The sequence below is a fragment of the Leuciscus leuciscus genome, assembly GCF_965113295.1.
Source record: "Leuciscus leuciscus genome assembly, chromosome: 7".
NCBI classification, from domain to species: Eukaryota; Metazoa; Chordata; class Actinopteri; order Cypriniformes; family Leuciscidae; genus Leuciscus; species Leuciscus leuciscus.
Window position 1 is genome coordinate 27,956,876 of NC_138731.1, and position 20,509 is coordinate 27,977,384.

At 38.6% G+C, this 20,509-nt stretch overlaps 1 protein-coding gene and 1 long non-coding RNA gene across 2 annotated transcripts in view; one reads left to right on the top strand and one right to left on the bottom strand.

The window, feature by feature from the left end:
* The first annotated feature begins 17,524 nt into the window (after nucleotides 1–17,524).
* Nucleotides 17,525–20,509, top strand: part of LOC309503659 (uncharacterized protein) — a 245,098-nt gene continuing 242,113 nt past the window's right edge. The window contains exon 1 of the mRNA XM_082176436.1: nucleotides 17,525–17,558. The gene's annotated coding sequence lies outside the window, so the exon portion shown is untranslated. The remainder of the gene's footprint in view (nucleotides 17,559–20,509) is intronic.
* Nucleotides 17,911–19,005, bottom strand: LOC309502479. The gene is made up of 2 exons (XR_014207316.1): nucleotides 18,176–19,005; nucleotides 17,911–17,945 (listed from the first exon to the last, which is right to left on the bottom strand). It is a non-coding gene; the product is annotated as an uncharacterized lncRNA (long non-coding RNA).

Sequence of the window (20,509 nt, forward strand, 5' to 3'; positions counted from 1 at the left end):
TTCAATTTGTGACAGTACTTCTTTAACACGGCACATTACAGCAAATCCCAAAAGCTGCTACTTGAGATTAGCAACACATTTTAAGCATAATGTTGGTGTAACATGCTCTAGTTGAGCTGCAAGAATGTTTTCATGCTGTTGACAGACTGATTGAGTTTAATTATTTCGCCCGACGTGTCGGGTTTGGTTTTGTTATGTCTGCAAGTCTGTTGGGCCTGATATCCGTCACTGAGGTGCCGTGGGGAGGCGCATGTAAACATGACTGACACGTGTATGGAGGTGAAACGCGAGATTAGAGAGTTCTCAAAGCTTTATGACCCTCACTTCCCCTCTGTGGTTTTGAAATGCATTGATCTTTGAAGGTTTCTTCTTTTTGAAATGTTTAGATTTGTGTACTTCCAGGGGTCCTGACGCAAGACAAGCAACATTCCCTTTTCCATAGTTTTCTCTCACCCATTTATCACTTTCAGAATCTGGCTTAATGGATACCCATCCAAGTATTTCCTTTCTCATCTTCTCTCCTGTCCTGTATTCTGTTCCCACATTGATGCAAGAGTTGTCAAAATTAAATGAGAGACTCAAGACTAGTCTGCCTATTCTGAATTAGATATGGCAGGTTGTTAAACCAAGTCGTCTGAGCGTGGAGAATTGGCCAACCAACAGAGTTTGTGTCGTATATCTGAATATTATTCTGCCCGACCAAAGATTTTCACATCCAGCCTACAACGGTTACTATAATTATATTGTCACCGCTCTCAAAAGGAAGTTTAGAGACTTCAATCTTTGTCAGGCTTTTTAGATGCTTTTCATTATATACTGTTGAAATATTATTTGTATACTATTGAAATATCAGTTTAATGAGTGCTTCTCATCCTTTTTGACTCCAAGACCCATTCAAACGTTTAAATGACCCATAAAAACACTTAAAATGTATATAATTACATTTCAGGATTAGATTTTTACAAGCTGAATGTTTTTCAGGGTTCCCCACCCCTTTTAACCAACAAATCTACATGAATATTCCAGTTGTTTGTGATTTACTGACTGAGGATATTTTTTTCCTCACAATTTCCACCCAATATAATATTTTAGAGCTTGTCATAACTAGTAAAATGTATATTCATTATAAGAATGTCATTATCAATGGCTTTTTAAGATTTTATTAGTTCGCATGACTTTTACATGTCTATAAATCAGACTTTTAAAATGACTGTATGCTTCTTCATAGGGCTGGGTAAAAAATGATTGATTTCTCGATTTTAATCGATTCTCATTTTTACAAAGCGATATCGATTCTTAAATCCCAAGAATCGATTAGGCTAATCATCCTGTTTTCAGTTGATGAATGAATGGAACATTGTTGCGCGCATCCCATCCAATAAATGGCAATTATCTTTAGGCTTTGTTACTATTGATATGAATCAAAGTCTCAGATTTCAAATTACGTCAATTTTCTTACGAAATTCAAAAACATAAATACCGTTTTGGCGCTGTGGTGTGAGATAGCTCTGGCGCAGCTCAGCTCAAGAGAAGCAACATGATCTTCTCTTCCGCCTTAATAATACCAGTTACAGCGCGAAATAAACATGAATGAGCATCTGAAAGTGTGTTAAAAGATAGAGTACATCTTATCGAAATCCGTATCATGTCACATTGAATCGCTCAATCAGTGTTTCAACCGTGGAAAGACGTCAGTAAAACAGCTTGTAAACAATGTTATGGCGTTATTTTTATGTCAAAAGTTATGAGCGTGTAAGACATGCTCACGAGCACATTATGTTATTTCACACGCGTAAAAATGAACCTTCAGCTGGCATGATAAAAGTACTCGCGCACAAATTCAACAACCGAGAGGTGTACAGGTAGCTGCAAGCGAGCGCCTGGCATACTCTCATAGGTTAACTCTGCTTGTACAGTGGAATCCTGCTCGCGCGCAGCGGGCTTCTGCTCGCGGAGTGCTGTTTTGCTCGCGCAGTGGATTTCTGCTCGCTCAGCTGATTTCTGCTCGCTCGAGTCTACATGACTTTTGACAATTTGGGGGCGGAAACCAAGGAGGGCACTGACCCTCTTATGATTGGTCACTTTCATCATGGAAAATCTTGGGAAATCCTAACCCCGCCCACCTTCTGACGCAGCGCGCGTCACTCAGCTCGCTCTGCTACTCCAGCTATCTCTGTGTATATTTTAGACAACGAAATATGTGATAAAACACCATACTAACTATTTTCGTTTTCATTTAAAGAAATCTTAAACATGATAGCCACACAAATGTGGTTCAGGCAACGCGTATTGATTATATTCACTGCACATAACGTTTGCCTATTTATAAAAAAAACAAAATATAAAACACAAACCTGCCTCTTTTCGTTTTAAATATAATATAAAACCATTAAACATTTTAATATGGTCCAGGCAATATGTGCATTTGTACCAAACAACAGATTTTGCAGTAAACAACATTACAGTTTTTAAAATTTTTACATACAATTATTACAATTAAAATGACAAAACTCAACCCAGTCTCTTTTTGTTAAATTTCAGTTTTTATCAATATTAGCCATTATAAAAGTATAAGTAAAAGGTATAAGAAGCTAAAGCCCTGCATTTCAGCCCGGGCCTTTTTTGGGTTATCCTTCTTTTTATATTTTTAGACATTAATTAAAAAAATATGAGAAGTTGACGTCGACGATAGAAAAACAAACATAGAAAGACATTTAATAACCTCATAACTTTCATAATCGTAAAATTACACTGACATATGATTGATGACAGTCTCACGCACGCACGCACGCACGCACGCACACACACACACACAGAAGGTTTCCCGTCAGCGCAACCAACGATTCACCTCATGTGCAAATAATGGAGAATATTAAGAGAAAAATCGCAGAGTGATAGAAGAGAGGACTGGGTTAAAATCTTCCACTGTGGATGCTATTCTTTTTCTCCACGATGCTCTTAAGAGATTGTTCTAACTTTTCGTTTGATTGGACTTTATTTCCGTTTAACTGTTGGAAACTACTGGAAAAAAGAATGGCCATGTTCTATGGTGCATTTTTTAGGTAAGATAACCTGCAAGTTTGTTTTTGATTTATTTAATTTATTTAGTTTAGATTGGCTATTGCTCATTTCGTTTGCGAGCGCTGTTGCGAGCAACCTGAGCCTGCCTCAGTATTTAAAAAAAAAATTACTCACTGTGGTTTAATAAATAAACATTAAACTAACTGTCTGTGTGATATGCTTGAAGTGTTTTATATCTATGGATTTTATTGTAGCCAAGTAAAGTATTAGCGTTGATTTGAGAGGCTAAATTGATCAAACATGTTTTACTCGCTGTTGGCTCGGCTTGCTTGGTCGTCATTTATTTTATTTTTTTTAATGCTCCAAACATTTGTCTAAATTAACTTAATAAAGAAATGAAAAGAAAAGAAGCATAACGAACAAAACGGACATATTTTAATTGCTGCAAATAGGGCAGGCTGCCGCTGTAAAAAAAAAAATAGGGCCGGGCTCGGGCCTAGATTTGAGGCCCGTGCAGGGCTCTATAAGAAGCTATACAAATAAAGCTATACATATAAGCTATTTATCTTTACCGTTGTATGGTTAGATTAGAACGCTGACTTTGTATGTTTGACTGAATTGTTTGCTTTATTTGTATAGCTTCTTATACCTTTTATAAGAAGCTATACAAATAAAGCAAACAATTCAGTCAAACATACAAAGTCAGCGCTTTTAAAAAAATATTATGGCTATTATTGATAAAAACTGAAATTTAACAAAAAGAGACTGGGTTGAGTTTTGTCATTTTAAATTGTAATAATTGTATGTAAAAAATTGTTGTTTACTGCAAAATCTGTTGTTTGGTACAAATGCACATATTGCCTGGACCATATTAAAATGTTTAATGGTTTTATATTATATTTAAAACGAAAAGAGGCAGGTTTGTGTTTTATATTTTGTTTTTTTTATAAATAGGCAAACGTTATGTGCAGTGAATATAATCAATACGCGTTGCCTGAACCACATTTGTGTGGCTATCATGTTTAAGATTTCTTTAAATGAAAACGAAAATAGTTAGTATGGTGTTTTATCACATATTTCGTTGTCTAAAATATACACAGAGATAGCTGGAGTAGCAGAGCGAGCTGAGTGACGCGCGCTGCGTCAGAAGGTGGGCGGGGTTAGGATTTCCCAAGATTTTCCATGATGAAAGTGACCAATCATAAGAGGGTCAGTGCCCTCCTTGGTTTCCGCCCCCAAATTGTCAAAAGTCATGTAGACTCGAGCGAGCAGAAATCAGCTGAGCGAGCAGAAATCCACTGCGCGAGCAAAACAGCACTCCGCGAGCAGAAGCCCGCTGCGCGCGAGCAGGATTCCACTGTACAAGCAGAGTTAACCTATGAGAGTATGCCAGGCGCTCGCTTGCAGCTACCTGTACTAGGGCTGAAACGATTAGTCGACATTGTCGACAACGTCGACAATAAAAAATTGTCGACAAATATCTTTGTTGTCGAGTAGTCGTTTGATCCCACGTGACCTAATGTAAGGGCCTGCAATATCGCGATTTGACCGCTACGGCGCTGTAGCGCTAGAGTGTAATGCAGCCGTTACAAATGCTATTGCGGTAGAAGAAAACACAGCGCGAATTATGACGGAGTGCAAACGAATCCGAACTAGCAAGGTGTGTAAAGTTTCACAAAACTGCAAACCAAGAATGCTGTCGTATGCAATACATGCAAGGCGGAACTTGCTTTTCACGGGAGCACAACATGCATGTTAAAACACTTAAAGAGGAAAAACCCGGCACGAGACGAGCCGGTGAGAGGTGAATATTCTCCAGCTGAAGCTAAATAACTAGCAGTAAATCTCTTTTTAGAGAATGCAATACTTCTAATAATAGCAATAATAATTAACAATAATAATATAATTACAGTAATGTGATGATTTATTTTTGCATAGAATAAAGCTTGATCGAGCTTAGGAGTCGGGCTGTTTTTATTATTGTAGCTCTATTAGGTAACGTTATTACAGTCTTATCCCTTGCCTGTATTTTGTTACATATTCATGAAGACTTACAAAAGGAGATGTTATGAAGAATATCATGTCAGTTAATTTTTTATACTGTAAATTAAAAGGTGAATGAGAATGTCTCTGTCAGCTCAGCTCAATTGTCATATCAATAAAAAAATAAAAATAAAAGATTCTTATAATAATTGTTTGCAGTTTAAGTGTGTCTGTAATGCAGCTGATAATTTTTTTTGTTTATTTTTTTCTATTGAAAGAGAACAGAATATTTAAACAATGCTTAGAGAGCATTTGTGTGTGATTTGAGTTGGACAGAAATCTGAAAACTTAAAGAGAATGACCTGTTTAGTTGCTCAAAGTTGTTTAAAACAACCATTTCAAAAGCTGAAGTGATTTTCTTTTTTTATATTATAGTTAGAATATGTATAACTCCGTGTTTTAACTAATTAAAAAGGCTGAATAATCGTTCCAAACGTACTGATTAGTCGGCGAAATAATCGATGAATAGTCGATTAATCGTTCTAATAATCGTTAGATTAATCGATTATCAAAATAATCGTTTGTTGCAGCCCTAACCTGTACACCTCTCGGTTGTTGAATTTGTGCGCGAGTACTTTTATCATGCCAGCTGAAGGTTCATTTTTACGCGTGTGAAATAACATAATGTGCTCGTGAGCATGTCTTACACGCTCATAACTTTTGACATAAAAATAACGCCATACAATGTCATCTAACGTCACATTTACCTCAGAAAAACCATATCCAGCGACCATAAACTCGTTAGTCAGCTAGAAAAATTAACTCTAGAGAGGAGCATTTTGCTAAATATATGCACCATATTACATATTCATTATAATTTTTTTAATGTTCTTCAATATTTAATGCATGTTTGAATAAATCTGGCAAGTTTTTATGACAGCCACCATTTAAATGTTTATATTTCATATAACTTTATTATTATAAAAATAAATAAAAGTGTAATTTAAGTGTTTTTATACAAATCAGTTAATTTTTACCTTCAATAATACTAGGCCAATGAAGCCTAGTAGGCTACAACTGAGTGCCATGGTTTAGTTAAGAGATTTGTTTTCCTTGAGAAAATTTGCCATGTATTGTACCTGATATCCAAAATAATCAATATTGAATCGAATCGAAATCGAATCGAATTGCAAGCTTGTGAATCGGAATTGAATTGTGAAATGTGTGTCAATACCCTATACAGCCCTACTTCCTCATGTGTTTTTGAGGGGGTAGTTAAATTAAGAAATGTCTTGATTTGTAGTTGTTTTTGCTTATTTTAATTCTTATTCTTAATCATTTATCATCTTAATGTCCTGGCAAATTTGTATATATATATATGCTCTATCACTGGGTGCAGGTTATTCTCAATGAATTCCTCGCTAAGTGTGAGTTTGTTTGGACAGATCAGACTGAGATAGAGACTCTTGTTGGTGCTGTGAAAAAGTCCATGCTGACAAGCTGTCGTTTAGCTTTCCTGTCATCCCGTTTTGAGTGTTCCCCACACCTCATTCATCCATAACCCTAAGGGTCACAGGTCATTGTACTTCACCGCTTCAAGCCAGAGGTCAGAGGTCAATACCTCCTTTCAGCATGGCACAAGACACTGTAGACATGCTTGTGATAGCAATGTGATCCAGATGTAGATAGAGAGAAAGAAACAGTTAATGCCTGGTACAACCCTTAAGCATCCTGGTGGGGTTGACCAAATCTCTAAGATGGGACCTTTGGTGTTGGCATGGTAACCGCCATGGTAGCAGAATGTGGGCGGAGTCATGAGGGGTGTCGGGTGAGAAATCGGCTCCATAGCTAATGAGCAGCTGCTGGCAGTTTCTCTGCAGGACAGCAGACAGGCAGAAACAATATTTCAAACTCTTTCAAATGAAATAATATGATAACAAAGACTCCTGGGGCAATGTGTGTGTTCTGGAACGTGTTTGGACAGGGGGTGCAACTCCTCCCGGTGAATAATCATGCACTGGCACACACACACACACAATGCTTTCATACCTCTCTCACTACTGATGAATGTGTATAGACTATGTAATTAATCTAAAATTCATAATCCAGAGTGTGATCTGACAGATGGGAAAAATAGTCTCTTAAGAAGCCATGCACACACTCATACTCATTCAGGAGCATATTGGACGGGAAGGCAAATTTTAATTATGGATGGATTAGATGTTTTGAATAGTTTATTTGTTGTCCAAAAACTGAATAGTTAATATATTTTTTTGTTTATTTATTTGTGTTGGTGTTTTATGGCAATTCATTTAGGGATTCTACATCTCAATGAAGATTTTAGCATGCTGATAACGCTGTTTAAAGCAACAAATGTCAACATATAAACACATTTTTTATTCATTAAAATTTAAATGCACACATGCAGCAGACCATAATAAGTGATAGTGAGAGTTATGTTAGTGGTCTAAGTTTTCTTTGTGAGGGGACCTGGGTTCAAATCCTCTATACCTATGTTTTGTATGGTCAGCTTCAGCTAACATAACCTTAAATCATAAATATAGCAACAGAACTGCAGAAGGCTGCAGGGGAATATGGCAGAAACTAAAATAAAAAAGAATTCTTTGTAAATATTACATGCCACTCTAAGTCAGTGAATTGGCTAGTGTTGAAGGTGTCAGCACTAAAGATGGACATTTTAGAGATTAAACAGAGTTTAATCATACAGAACTGGCTAAATCAGCTTTTTAGGTTATTTTTTTAATATAGGCTGTTTAGAATTAGAGTAACATCAAATCTCAAGCCTAAAGTTGGTTAATGGTTGCACTTGCAACTGTTCTCAGTTCAGTGTACTGGTGACTCGAAAAACTGTTTTGGACTGGGACATCGCAGTGCCTGCATATGGGTATTGTTGACACTCCAATTGTTATCATAAGAGTATGTGGTGTAATTCAAATATTTTATTTAGATGACATAACATGACGTCACCGTCCTATTCTAAACACGGGCTGATGTAAATGGACCTTTTTGGCTGTTGTCAAGTATCTTGCTGTTTTTTTTTCTTCTCTCCCTGTTGCATGTTAAGTCTTTGTAAAGTTACCCCCTTCTAGACCAAGGGTTAGATATGATATGAAGACAAAATAATACTGACGGCGAATAATTTCCCCACCCTTTATTAGCTTGCTGAGAAACGTTTCAGTTCTGTTTCAATTCCGTTCATTTGCATAGTGCTTTTTCGCAATAAATATTGTTCTAAAGCAGTTTTACAACCCTAGTGAACAAGATAAAGGCAAGAATAAAACAATTATTGCAATAATAGGGGCTTTCGCACCGGAGGAACCTTTTTATAGTTCCTAGAACTAGGGTGACCATATTTTAGTTTTCAGAAAACAGGACGGGGGCGTGGTTGATGGGCGGGGCGTGATTTTTTGGGGAGGCGTGGTTAAGGGATGGGGCGTGGTTTGGGGGAGAATGCATCAAAAATACTTGACAAATGCATTCACAATCTTGCAACTATGTTATTGTACTTTAATACATAAAGTAATACATCCTTTCCATTCAATGTTTGGCCCGTAAAAATACTATAAAAAATAAAGTTTAGCATTTAACACCTTTTACATGACACTATTTCTTTTCATGGCCTATAGGTTAAAAATCTACTACTAAAATAAAATAAAAAATCGACTACACTATTTCAGTAAAAAAACAATTTCAATCTTCCTGATGTTCTCTTAGCCTATACTTTCTTTATGTGGGCTTCTAGGTCGCTAGCACCTTGACACTGACACATGTACAGCTTTGCAGTTCATGCATTCTGCTTTACACGGATCCCGACCGAAACGAAAACACGGGAATTTTCTCTGTAAATCATCTGTGAATTTACATTTGGGCTTTTTTTTTTTTTTTTTTTTTTTTTTTTTTTGCTGTTACTTACATCTTACCCATAGACAGTATATAAACTGGACACAGCGACCCCATTGGATTCAACGGAGACAAGTGAAGTCAAATAGAAGCACCAACTTCCTGATGGTCGAGCGTACTGCGCAGACTCAAACTGAGCTTGACGACATAGATGTGACGTGAGCAACCCGTCTATCTACTAGTAGCTGTGTGAGAGAAATCTGAATAATTCCCTTCCGAAACTTGCAGAGACGGAGAGTGTGAGTAGGAGCTGTCCATGAGCTAGAAGCAGGAGAAACTTTTGCCAAGTATTCTGATTAATTACTTTGTCATTTTGCCTCCACGTCCCCCCGATTGCGCGCGAGCTTCTCCTCCTGTCTATACGGTAATCTCTCTACTGTGCGACAGAGAGTCGAGTGGTTATGACGCAATCGTTAGCCTATTTTTACAAAAACTGCTTCTACGGGGCCATAACGTAAGATACAAGGTAATGGAGCCTTTTATACATTTTCGTGTTTCTTTAGAAATAAATAATGGACAAATGGAGTCTTTAAACGCCTCAGATGTAAAGTTATTCGCTGTCAAAGTGACGCCAAAATGAATGGGAGTCAATGGGATGCTAACAGCAGGTGATGGTCCGCTAGCCAATGGCGGCGCCCGGGGCTACTTCAAAATAATATGAAACCCTGCCCCCCTGATCTTACCTCGCACTTGACCGTAAACTGAAGCGTCTGAAGCGTCACGCTGCCAAAATTCTGTGAACGTAAAGTCCGCCTACTTTGATTTGATTGGTCAGTGACAGACCAATGAGGCTGCGATGAACACACACACACACACGCTATTCTGAAGATTCTGACGTGCTCTCTGTTTGCCGCTGCGGATTGAAGAACGCGCTGATTATAACAAGAGGGGGTGAAGCCAAAGCCGGTTTCATATGTTTTGTGTGCAAAGGCAAGCGGCCCAATGAAAAATAATGAAAACCAGGACATTTTCATCACTTTTTAAAAAACAGACAGGACGACCAGGACAGGACGTGAAAACAGGACATGTCCTGGGAAAACAGGACGTTTGGTCACCCTACTAGAACTAGGGATGTCCCGATACCACTTTTTCACTTCCGATACCGATACCGATGCCGCAGCTTTGGCTATTTGCCGATACCGATATCAATCCGATATTTTTATTTTATTCTTGAACTAATACTACTAATAATAAAATATATGGAAGCACTTTGCACAATTAGCCACATAAAAACATCTCACTCAAATGGAGAACAAATACTTCTCCATATAGTCCACAACAACAGTTGATAATGAAAGACTGCCACCCTTTATTCAAAAGACCTTGAGATATGTTTGGTAACCTGAATGAATTTAAAATTAATTTGCTATATTTCAGATCAATATATTTGTTTCCTTAAAATTTTAATTAACTTCAACTTTATTCTCATCTGAATTATAAATAATTTATTTCTGTATAAAATAATACTACCATTAAAAACATGATTTGATTTTCTGTTTTATTCAATGTAGAATGTGTAACTTAAAAATAAACAGATTTGTGCTGTTTTAGGACAAGAAATGAAAACCAATGCAATATGATGAATGTCCAAAAGATGAGATCATTTTTGCTTTTAAACTGTGTGTGTGTGTGTGTGTGTGTGATTTTGGGTGACAGTCAGTTTGACAAGAGTTTACAGATTGACAAAAGCACAATGTTGTGTTTTACACAAATATAAGTAGGCTAAACACTTTTTGCAGTTTTAATGATGTCCTGTATGAAAATGACGGAGTATGTTTTTATGTTTCCACTGTTCGATCGCGCCCGTGCCTCTCTCTCTCTGACACACACACACACACAAGCATTGCAATCTTGACATCGCAGCCTGTTCATTTTGCTGCGTTCACACCAAACGCGAATAGAACGTCAAATTCGTGTCTATCGCGTCTAGTTCGATGCTTGAACAGTTTGAATCCATTTGAGTCCAAAGCGAATAGGACGCGCCACGCGCGTATTATGATAAAGTGAACGTTTGAAGCGATATAGACGCGCGTTCAGAGCTAATGCGGGGCTACAGATTAGGTGTCCCTATAAGAACCCGCATATGCGCGTATCTAACAGTTAGTTCCGTATTACATTAATTAATGTGCACGCGAGTTTTATTTATTTTTATACCGTGTATTCTCTGTGTAAATCCATGCACCGAACGTACGTTCAGTACGAATACGTACCGTTCCACCCAGTGGTGTAGTGGTAAAAAAAGAGGTGGGTAAACTATAAATTCTGGTGGACCACAACTTGATCACCCGGTAAGGTGGGCCACTGCCTACCGGTGTATGTGTATCCTGATGACATCGCTATAGGCTATCATTTGATGGTACTACCAAGGGTATCACTGGTTGTTCCCTCATCATAGGTCACAAAATCACTATTCAATTCATACATTAATCGAAGTTCTTGTTAAAGAGACTCAAGAAGGAATAATATGGTTGAAATCTATCAAGTTTACTAAATGACAAAACAGAGAGAACAAAAATATTTAAGAGAGATCGAGAGGGAGGCTTATATCCAGGGCTTTCAATGCAATGCACTTGAACATAATGATAGGGATTTGGGGTTATTTTCATAGTCGATTAATCTGTTGAATATTTCCTCGATTAATTGATTAGTTGTTTGGTCTATCAGAAAAATGTGGATCAGTGTTTCCCTGTAGAGGGAAAAGTCTTTAACCTGGTGCAGGCTTGATTCCCTCTGAATGTCTTGTACAGTTGGGTTTTGACATGCTCATTACATTAAACCAGCTGCATGTAATGAATTGTTTAAAAAAAAAAAAAAACTTTTTTGCCTAGTTTTAATGATTTTCTGTTGCGGCTGCGATCAAGTTTAATTCTCGCGCAGCTTGTATAGTAACGAGCGTGTGTTTTCTGCTCCGTGTGTGCCGTTCTCTTTGTTCCGTGTGTGTGTGTGTGTGTGTGTGTGTGTCGGCGCGCTGCGCTCTCTGCTCAACGTTCTGCTCTGTCATTAACGGCCCAAATGCTCGAATCATGTACCGATCGGCGATCACGCACTGGAAAAGCAAAGTCCGCTCAAATAACGTGAAATTTAGAGGTGGATAAACGCAATTTGAGGTGGATAAACGCACTTTGGAGGTGGGCAAACGCTATTTCCGAATTTTGGGAGGTGCGTAAACGGCGTTTACGTGCGTTTAGCCTCCACTATATCCCTGGTTCCACCCCTAATGGGTATCGGATCATAGGTATCGGATAATTTTTTTTTCTCCCCTCCGATATCCGATCTAGAGTTTTGGGCCAGTATCGGCACGATACCCGCTTTTTGGCATATTTGCACCGCAGGATCTAGGAATGATTTTAGTTCTAGGAACGCCTATTGGGGGAACTAAATTAGCTCCTACTTCAGAGTAGGGTCTAAACCAGCTCTATAGGAAGTACCAGTGACATAAGTGTACAGTTAGCGACATTAGGCATTAGTGGTGCAACGGATCATCATTGATCCGTGATCCGTTCGGATCAATATCTTCGGTTCGGCACTCACGTGATCCGCGGATTGATTTATGAAAAAAAAGTTGTGGGCATGTTCAGTCCACACACAGCGTGGTCATGGCGAGCGTTATGAACTGCAGAGAGCGTGACGCCTCATTCACGCCGCAAAACCTCCAGACGTGCGTAAACGCGTCTTTACATTGAAATCACTCGCGCCAGACGCTCTATTCGCGTTTGGTGTGAACGCAGCATGGGTGACGGCGAGAGAGAGAGAGAAAGAGTGCCTGCGAGTGCGAGCGAGCAAGGTAATATGTTGTCAAATATGTTTAAACTTAAATGAACTACATATACAAGTAGTTATGTCTCTTTGTATTAATTTGTCCTGTTATTGACATAGGCCTAATGCACGTCATTGACAAAATGCGCAACCAGATGTTCGAATAATTCGAATATGTGTTTTTCAGAGGGAATATTCGAACGTCATTTTTGAGCAATTTTTTGTCAGCCCTAAATGACAGTTGAAACACATAAAGCATTGGTCCATGTTTAAAGGAAGGAGATGCCTTTTTATGTTGCACTTTAAGTTGTTTTTCATTAATTATGTTAAAAAGAAGATATTATGCCTTGTGCACTTTAAGTTGATTTTATATATTTTAATATAATAATTTAAAAGTGTTAATAATTTTTTTTTTTTTTTTTTTTGCTGATCCGAAAAATGATCCGATCCGTGACTCTGATCCGAGAAACGATCCGAACCGTGAGTTTTTTGATCCGTTGCACCCCTATTAGGCATCAACCACACGGCAAACGCTAATGCTTTTTCGTATACTGTATACTTTCTTTGTATAACAGTTCTATCTAATAACGTATTAGACAGGACTGTTTCAGACAACCGGCGACTAGTCAACATTTAAAATATGTCGTTTTGCACATCCCTAATTTTCAATATCCTTGACACTTCATCAATTTCCAATTACAGTCTCTTTCTAGTTTTCTTTTCAAACGCCCACTCTCTTCCTGAGTATTTTCAGTGGTTTTTCCACTCATTTTTGGCATCTTTCCTCTCACGGGGGCAACTTGACAATCTAGTCCGTGCCAAGAACAAGAGAGTGAGAAAGAGAGCGGTACTCCAGGAGCATTCATCTGTGATAATTAAAAGTCATAAATCTGTGATGGTTTTTGGCAATAGGCCTTTAGACCTGATGTTCTTCAAAGAAACACAGAGACAGACCTCAAACACAGATGACATAGACATAGACACTCCACTATTGATTTTAAACGTTCTTTGAAGTCCAAAAGATGTGGTCTCATAATGGAAGAAGGAAGTATATTTTTAATGCCTCGCCCCTCCTTCTCTCGCTTTAGGGGGGGAATTCTCTAACTTTCTGTCACGGATAGGGAGGGAAGGGCTGAAGCGAGGGAGAGAGCTGAAAGACAGGGCCTCATTGTTTACACAAGGGCACCAGGGTTGAACTGACGTGTGCATTCATCTTTAATGTTCACGCTTAAAATATGAACCTGCGAGAACCGTGTTGACAGACACACACACGTACCTTCTCTCTCGCTTGCTTGCTTTTTTCTTTCACTTCACACTTGCATTACCATGCTGCCGTGTTGGACTGAGGGATTGCAGGCATCTGCTGGTTGGAAGAAGTGAAAAGACATGATAAATAGTGAAAGGAAAAGAGTTACAAAATTGGACCTGAAATAACAAAATATATAACTGAATCGCCTCCCTATGTAATTTCCTATGTCGAGTCTGACCCTTTAAAAAATATGTCGTTTTTCTACAGTAATTGCTCATTCGTCAATAAGAACACATTTCCAAGCAGGTTTAAATAAATAATTTCTCTTGAGGTCTGTGTGTGTGAGAGAGATTCAAAAAGCCTGTATTGTTCTGTCATACTTTAATAATTATGCAGTGAAACATAGTGGCAATGAACAAAAACTGTTAGAAGCACCTTAAAAAAAGAAAATAATCTATAATGCAAAAAAGTTTTTTTTTTTTTACTGATCTTGTTACATTTCAGCATGGTTTGTTTTGTAAATCTGTCCCAATGTGATTTAAAGAGGCGTTTATTCAAGGGTCAGGATTAAAAAAAACTAAAACTATATTGGTCTTGAATGAAAAACTACAACTTGCGAGAGAGTGTAGAGAGTGTCCACCCAAAATTTTTAATTCTGTTATCATTTATTCACCCTCATGGAGTTCCAAAACTGTATGACTTTTTTTTTCTTCTGCTGAACACAAAATAAGATATGCACCGAAATTTCGCCTGCTGAAAATTATTGGCTGAAAATTGCATTTTCGTTTTTTGTCCGAAAGAGAAAAAAGGCATAAAATATAAGCCGAAAATATGCCGCTATATAATATATATACACTGTAAAAAAAAATTACATCCCCAAGTTAAAAATTTCTAGTGACTGGTTACATCTAAATTTTTCAATTAGTCTGACGTATTATTTCTCATTGAGCCAATGTTAACAGACTATTGCAACAAGAATTACACTTGGGCCAATTAAAAAATTTAGATGTGACCAGTCACTAGAAAATTTTGACTTGGGAGAGGTTAGACATTTTTTACAGTGTAATATAACTACTGTATATAATATAGTTAACAATATTACTCCAACTTCAGGCTGTTTGAGGTTGACAAGCCATGCAGCAACTTGATGCTTTAATATATAGCCTAACGTGTAGTTACGTGCGCATTTATCGGCATTTTACAACAGCTTTACATATGAGAATTTAGTGCCAAAACTCAGTTTTATAATGAGCATTCTGACATAGGCCTCATACAGTAATTAACCCCCCATAGCACCCGAACAAAGCTCTGTTAATGCCCCCTGGGCCAACAGAGGGTGTGCTGCATGGTGTGTCTGACAGAATGGGGTGATAATGATGATAGGGAAAGAGCTGCTGTATCCGTCTGCCGTGCTGTCTGTTAAAAAGTGAATCTCTCCAGGACAGGTTCCTTGAAGTATCGGTATATTGCTGTTTTTCTAAAGTACCATAGCACTTAAAGAGATTCTTCTAAGGCATCAGAAATGTAAACTTTTATTGTTAAGATTTATTATTCATCTGACTTTAGCTTATATGCTTCTCTGGAACTCATGTGCATACAGATACTTTGCAGCAAAATTAGTTTTGCACTTTGTCCATTGACTTCTCTTTAAAATCACCAAATGTGTTTGGCCCATTAAAGTGTCTCTTAAGAGAGGAGAGGGATGTTCATTTGTCTGCACACTGCATTACTGTAATCAAGAATGTTGTGAAAGCTGACATTATTAACAGTGCCACATAAAATAAGCAGTTACAAGCATCTCTTGCTGCCCTTGCTTTGAAGCCTTAAAATAAGATTTAATAGGAAGTGTAGTTGTAAAAATGCTATCAAATGATAATTTAGTTATTATAAAACATGCCCTTTCTGCTGCGTGCCCCTATATTTACTCATTTTAATCATCAATTTAATTGACAATTAACAAGTTTCTACATTTCACATGATTGAATTAAATGTGAGAAATGTATTCCTGAGCAATTTTCGCGTTTGTTACACAAACTTTATAATAATTTCAAAACAATCACTGTAAATGCATTGCCAGTGCAAACACACTGTTCAGTTACAGTACAACATCACTCAAATAGAGTTGTGGAATTCACCACACATTTAAATATTGCTTTTTAATTTTGAGTATTTATAAAAAAAAGATATAAATATGATATGTACAGTATATAATACTGCATTTTAATTATTGCATTAAAATGGATCTGCAACAGCTTTTTGGTTAGAATGATTACAGCGATTGGGGAAAAATCTAAATCAAGTTGTTAAATACAGAATTGTATAAAGCGGACAAATATCAAGATTAAACATGATGTTGTTCATAATGTTCACACTTGAGTGTCAAAGTGAAATGTATCGAGTGATGTTTTTTGATGTTGTAGGCCTATTCTTGTTAGTGCAAGTCAATATCTGTGAATTTTTTATAAGTCTGCTTTGGCTTTTTTATTAGTCTGCTTTGAACCATCTCTGGTTGATTGATCGATTTATTGCCTAATCGACTGGTTGACAGGTTGTTCGGCCTTTGTCAGGGTGTTATTAATATTCAGGGTGTTAACTGTCCTTGTGAACCGAGACTTGAATTAGTCAGTTTATGAGAATTCATGATGAGTCATGAGGTGCATTTGAGTGAAAGTAATTACAAACAAACATTAAGAGTTCATATAACAATCACAACGTCTGTGACGACAGGTGTGTGTGTGTGTAATACAAAGACGCCACTGAGTTTTCTGATATAAAGAGAGTTAGTTTGTTTCCCCAAATAGCCTGGAGGTTGAATAGATCTTTATCTCTTCAATCATTTACAATTAGTGAAGTGAAGGGCAATCATTTAATTTCCCTTTAACTCTCTTTATCTTCCCATCGGAGCATGTGCTGACGTGATCACATTCATTCCATCGCCACGTGGAAAGTCCCACATTCAATCTCAAATTCTCTCGCTCTGTAATCATCTGTTAAACATGATGTAATGAATCTTGATACTAGATAAGATGTTTTTATACTTTATTCAGAGGGGCACAGGTGTCATGACTGACATACATAAATATATATATATTTGTTCACGGTTATGTTACTTATTTTTGCCTTTTTTCCATAAACTATTTAATTTTAATCTTAATTTAATGTTGTATTCCTAGAAAATAACAAAACCATTTATAAAAATGTAACTGTATTTAGATTTCCAAAATAGCAAACCTCATATGGATAGAAAATAAAAACACTCCTTTAATATTTAGTTTGACCTCAACATTTTCTTAAGGTTAAGCATGCAGCTCATTTCACTGACTGTGAAGACTTTTTTTTTAACTCTATTGTGTAAATCTTCCTCATGCTTTCCTTTCAATCTATCTCTTGACTTCTTTTCATGTGAAATCAAACATAAAAACGAGACGGCGACAGCATGTGGGTGTTTTATATATTTTTCTGACTTTGAATCTTATCAGTTGGGATGATCGAGGCTGGGTATCAATAGTCTGTCCACCATGCGTGACCCGCTGGCAGCAGCTGGAGAGAACAGAACAAACAGGCCTCTCATTTCAGCTTTTTATCCTGTCTGTCAGCTGCTGTTAGGAACAATCACTTTATATTTCAGGTAATTATCTTTTAACAGTAGAATTTTCAAATGGATTTATAATTGTGATTTCATTGTTATTTTTAATGGGATTGTGTTATTCTAGTATTATTTATTTACTATTATTGTTTTTATTAATATTTTGAATTAGATTTTATCTTTATATTTTACAGTTTTAGTAATTGTTGCATGATTTGTCCTTTATTAGCTTATAAAGTCTCCATTTGTTTTGGTAACACTTGATTTAGATGGTTCACTTTAGACATTCTACCAACTATTTAGCTTTGCAACTTTGTCAACTAACTCTTACATTGTCATGGGCTATGTTCCATTCAGCTTAAACACTCCCAAGAAACTCCAGGACACAGTTGAATCATTTCCATGAAGTTTACTGGGAATTTTGTGAAACTGCAATACAGTACAATGAGATGTCAATATTATTAATCAAACCCAGATACACAGTAACAGTGTAAATAGCACAGCTTAGCTAACATAGCAATGTAGCCTATATGATAAACGCGATCGAGCTAGTCAAAAAAATAACCAGCAGCAATAAACAAAGCTAACTTAGCCTTCTCAATAATCTTACAAAATTAAAATAAGCAGTAATCTAATGTTAAACAATGATAAATACTCACAGACGTTGCCTTAGCAAAAAGGGAGAAGGAAAAGCGATCGACACAGAAACTGACGACTGATAGAGCTCACGCATTACTGTAGCTGATTACCGTATGACGATATCATTTCCTGTTTCCCTACGTGCACGGGTACTGCGTTACTATGGTTACAAATATAATCGAACCACACCGAACTACTGAAATAAAGTAGAAACGCATTTCAAGCGGCATGACACTCCCCGCTTGGGATCTTTAAAGAGCCCACATTAATTAACAGAATCAGTCTTTGGAGAGAGAAGCAGAACCACTTCTGTAATGGGCCGAGAAAAGGTCTTTCTGGTTCCATCCTTGACGACTTCAACTTGAACCTTCCGAACCAATCCATCTTCTCCTGGAAGGGTTTTTGTGATGATGCCCGTAGGCCATTGATTTCTCTTCGCCTGATTGTCTTTCAAGAGAACTATGTCTCCTTCTATAAGGTTCGGCCTTTTTCCTTGCCACTTGTGCCGAAGCTGCAATGTTTTGAGGTATTCATGTTTCCACCTGTTCCAAAACATGTCTGCTAGGCCCTGAACCCGCTTCCACTCCTCTCTGACGAGATGCGCTTCCTCAAAGCTTCCTGACGGAGGAGGTGGTGCAGAGCCAGTCTTAAGAGTCAGAAGCATTGCTGGCGTGAGGATGACAGGCGATTCCGGATCCGATGATACTGGGATGAGCGGTCTAGCATTCATGATTGCAGCTACCTCGGCCATAAGTGTGGTCAGAACTTCATGTGTAAGGTGAGACCTCCTCTGCTCAAGCAGCATGCAGTCCAAAATACGGCGGGCAATGCCAATCATGCGTTCCCACGCGCCACCCATATGAGACGCGTGGGGCGGGTTGAATAGCCAGGTGCAGCTCTGGGTGTCCAGGTACTCTTTCACACTGTTGAAGCCTGGATTAGTCTTGTCCATCTCCAGCTCACGAGAGGCGCCGACGAAGTTAGTTCCGCAGTCAGAGCGAATCTGCTTTGCAGGGCCCCTGACTGCAAAGAACCTCCTCAAGGCGTTGATAAAGCTGCTGGTACTCATTGCTTCAATTACCTCAATGTGAACTGCCCTTGAGCACATGCATGAGAACATCACAGCCCATCGTTTAGAGTTGGAGACTCCTCCTCTTGTGCGGCGTGAAACAACGTCCCATGGTCCAAAGACGTCGACACCTACGTAGGTGAAAGGAGGTGCTACTTGTAGCCGTTCTGCTGGCAGAGCTGCCATCTGCTGATGTTCGGTCTTCCCCCTCAGCCTTCTACAAGTGACACATCTGTGAAGCAGACTGCTGATGCAGCGTTTAGTGCCTACCAGCCAGAACCCTGCCGCTCGAATGGCACCTTCGGTCAGATGTCTTCCTTGGTGTTTCACTGCTTCATGATAGTGAGACACAAGCAGGGTTGCGAGATGATGTCGGCCAGGAATGATGATGGGGTGAGCCTCGTCCATCCTCAGATCTGACTGTCCAATCCGACCTCCCACTCTAAGAAGTTGATCTTGGTCCATGATGGGGTGCAATTTCCACAGGCTGCTGGAAGATGGGATGTTAGATCCTGAGTTGATACACTTAAGTTCCTCTGTATAGCACTCATTCTGGACACTCTTCACAATGCACACTTTAGCCCTTAGCAACTCTTCCTCTGTAGAGCGACAGATGTGCCAGCCCTGACATTCATTCTGGGTGGAGTGGGCAAAGGAACGAGCCACGTGGATGAGGTGTGCTATGGCTGTAAGGAGAATGCTGAACTTGGAGAAGCGTTCAAAGCGTTGTGGGTGTACCACATCTCTGGTCACATGTGTGAGACTTGTCACCACCTGGGGACGCACTTCAGAGTCAGTGTCAGGGTCAATAAGGTTATAAGTCTCTTGAAGCTCAGGTGAATGCGAAGGCGCATCATGGAGAAAGGCTGGTCCTTTGAGCCAAGTTGTGCTGCTAAGCAAAGCTGGTGTCACAGTTCTTGACCCAATGTCAGCTGGGTTGAGGTGCGTTGGGACGTACTTCCACTGGCCGGAACAAGGTGATTGATGGATTCGTTGGACCCTGTTGTGTACATAGACATAGAATCTCCTTGATTGGTTCTGGATGTACCCCAATACAACCTTGCTATCCGTGTAGTAGGTGATGTTGTCGAATGTTGTGTCCATCTCTGTGACTACCATCTCGGCGATCTCGATGGCGAGTACAGCCGCACAGAGCTCAAGTCTCGGGATAGTCAAACCAGGCTGGGGGGCCAACTTCGCTTTCCCGAAGACAAAGCCAATCTCAGTCTGTTCTTGGTGGCTTGTCACCTTGATGTAGGCTACGGCTGCTATTGCCTTGATTGAT